This window comes from Sapajus apella, unplaced genomic scaffold (genome assembly GCF_009761245.1).
Source record: "Sapajus apella isolate SASKATOON/1434 unplaced genomic scaffold, GSC_monkey_1.0 scaffold155, whole genome shotgun sequence".
NCBI lineage: Eukaryota > Metazoa > Chordata > Mammalia > Primates > Cebidae > Sapajus > Sapajus apella.
In genome coordinates, this window is record NW_022437095.1 from 2449467 (window position 1) to 2453109 (window position 3643).

The following is a 3643-nucleotide window of genomic DNA, read 5'->3' on the forward strand; positions in this document are numbered from 1 at the left end:
CTTTAAGCACGCAAAAGAATGACACCTGTGTGTCAGGTTCCTGGATTTTTACCTCTAACCTGCAAAAGTCAGTCAGATGGCGTTAGTACACGCCCCGTTCCCGCAAGGCCTCAACAGCCTTTCCTCATCTGATGCCAGCCAGACGCTCAGAATCCGCTAACCCAGCACAGTGTGTACAGATACAATCACACACACACAATCACACACACACAGTCACACGCACACAGACACACGCACACAATCACATACACAATTATACACACAAACATAATCCCACACAAACACACACAATTACACACAAACACACAATCACACACACACACATCACACACACAATCACACACGCATGAAAAGAAGCATCCTGTCAAAATCTGAGCGATGGTGTCTGTGTAAGTCAGTCAAGCCCTCCGGATAAGAAGTCCCGTGGAGATCCAGTGTGTTATTTGCTGCCAGGGGAGAATGGCGAGGTCGGCGCAGAAAGGCCAAACGCTGGAAATCTGTGTTTTTCAGAGTCAGAACGCTGCACTGCCTGGGCCCCGTGTTTCTGAAAACCACACAAGCACGCATAGACAAGCTGGACACGAGGGCTCCCTGGGTGCTGGGAAAAGTGTTTCTCTGTTGATATGAAATTATATTTCTAGAAAAGCCTGAAGAATGTGCTTGCTTGAAAAACCTGTGCTTCTTGTCGTGTTTTTATCTGTGCCTCTATGACTGTCCCCGGCCTCAGCCCAAATCGTCCCACACATTCTACGCACCAGCAGTGGCCACCGTGCCCCAACCCGCAGCTGGCCCACAGACAAGCTCCAGACAGGAGCCGAGGAGGTCGTGGTCCAGATTCTGTGTGGCTGACACTTCTGCCTCACGTGACACGCTGCTGGAGTTTCTCCCTGGGTGTCGAGCCTGAGAGATGATCAAAATCTGCCAAGAAACAGTTTATCTGTCCTGCCCAGACCAACATAGGCTTTGTCAACGTCCCTCGGATGGTTTAATCAGATGCTTTTGAACGTGCAAGAGAGAATAAGTCCGCCTAATAAGCATGTCTTGCTTAAAAACTCTTTGTCATAGCTCAATATTTGTTTCCTTTTCTTCCCTTGACTTTTTAAATGCCTTTGAAAGCCTCTATTTGAAGCACAAATGCTGAACTTTCCCAGCTCAGCATGGGCTGCAGATGAGAGCAGGAGCCGTGCTGCTGAGCCCACTCTCCTTTTTGGCCTGAGAGATAAGGCTCCATGGAAAGCCGCAGGCCAGCCTGAGATCTAAGAAGACGTGCGACTCGGAAGCGCCAGGCTGGGCTTCAGGAACGCTCTTACGTTATTTATGTGAAGCCACAAAGATACAAAGAGTCCTCCTTGTTCAGAAGGAATTAGGACGCGTCAGTGTCACCAGTCCACGGCCACACAGAAGCAGAGTGGACGGGAGATTTTCCCAAGGTCTAGAGTGCTCCAGGCACTGGAGATTTTGAAAACCATCATTTCTAGGGTTTGCTTGTGTCCTTTTTCGAAAACTATAACCCCTCGTTCTTTAAGGAGAATGAGAACACATGGACACAGGGAGGGGAGCATCACACACTGGGGTCTGTCGGGGGCAAATACGGGAGGGACGGTGGGGGGTAGGGAGTTGGGGAGAGATAGCAGGGGGAGAAATGCCAGATATAGGTGATGGGGAGGAAGGCAGCAAACCACATTGCCATGTGTGTACCTATGCAACGATCTTGCATGTTCTTCACATGTACCCCAAAACCTAAAATGCAATTAAAAAAAAGAGAAGGTGAGTGTTTTAAGGAAACTTCTTGAAGGTTAGAAGTGCCACGGAGGGCTCATAGCCTCCTCTCACTGGCAAAAGCAGCTGCATCCATGGGGTTGCAGTGAGTGGAGATTGCAACACTGCACTTCAGCCTGGGAGATGGAGAGAAACCCTGTCTCAAAAAAGAAAGAAAGAAAGAAACTGCACGCATTGTGCATGGAAACGTGGCTGCCTCGCTGTTCACACACGTCCACGGGAGCTCAGTGTCGGTCTGGGAGGCAATTGTGTGCGGCTACTTCACACAGGACCCTGTTTGTGGAGGCCACACACAAACATTTCTTTCTTAAACAAGTGTCCTTGGTACTAGCCATCAAGTCAGAGAGGAGGCCAGGATATTTCTCTTTTTTTTTTTTTTTTTTGAGAGGGAGTCTCACTCTGTCACCCAGGCTGGAGTGCAGTGGCACAATCTTGGCTCACTGTAACCTCCACCTCCCAGATTTAAGCAATTCTCCTGCCTCAGCCTCCCGAGTAGCTGAAATTACAGCCACCGGCCACCACACCCGGCTAATTATTTTTGTATTTTTAGTAGAGATGGGCTGTCACTATGTTGGCCAGGATGGGCTTGAACTGCTGACCTCGTGACCCGCCTGGCTCAGGCTCCCAAAGTGCTGAGATTACCGGCGTGAGCCACAGCACCCAGCCAAGGCCAGGACGCTTCCCTGCATCCTGTGGACTTGCTGCACTGACTTAACTCCTCTGCGTCCCGAGCCCCTCATTCGTAAAACGGAAACATCTCCCGAGACTTTAGGAAGCAGCAAGTGGGATAAGGACGGTCAGCTCTGCAGCCAAGGCCTGGCTCTGTGTGACTTGACTCTGAACTTGGGGCGTCTGTGTTTGGAATGTTTTTGTCCTTCACATACTTTCACGTGCCCCAAAGGGTGCCAATTTCTCTAACATCTCATCTGAAATCATCGCCACATCCCCTGGCTCAGATGACCTGAATGACCCTTTCTGCTGCTGTTTTTCTTTTATTTATAAAGACTTTTGGTACATTTTTTGCATCAATTCACAAATCTCCTTCTAAAACAACATTCCCTAGGAAAGGGCACATTTGCGAGATATTACCCTAGGCCAAAATGACTCACGCCAACAACCTGAAACTAATCGGCCCCTGTACCTCTTTTTAACGTCATACTTCTGCTCACGTGAGGATCTCTGCTTTGTGCAATCGAAGCTGACCACCCCACCATCCCCACACACAGGAGGGAGCCACGTGAGCGTGCTCCCTTCGTGGTACATTCTGACTTTAAGACATGGTGTTTTTTCATAAAACGTCACAGACTCCTCTGCAGGGACTGCGCTCCAGGTCTCTGCACCTGACCTCACGCCTCCTCCCCATCCTCTCCCGCTGGGAGGCCCTGACAGTTGGTGCCTCTTTCCCTTTTATATGCCTAGAAGAGACTGTGGGACATAGCACATAGTTCCAGTGCCAATGAGGGCGTTGGCAGATGGCATATGGGAGATCCTAGGATGTTGTTCTTTTCTGATAAAAGTCAGTGATTGGCACCATCCCTCCCGTTTCTGCCTTGACTACGGACAGGCATCCTGGACAGGTGGGTGCCTGGGCGCCATGAGGAAAACTCACTAAGTAGCAGGGGCAGGCAGAAGGGCTCCAGGTCTTCCTAGGGGAGCCCCACATAGTCCTGTGTTCCTATTTCAGCATCCCCACCCTTCCTGTTACCTGTGCTGTCTGCAGAAGCTCTCACCCTCAGGCGTTTATGCAGAAGTTCTCGCCAGCAGGTGTCTTGTTCCGTGCAGCCCCTGCATCCCAAGCTGAAACAATGGCATTCAGTCACCAAGCAGGTGAGTCCTCTCTGTTGGCCTAGAGGACATTCAGCAG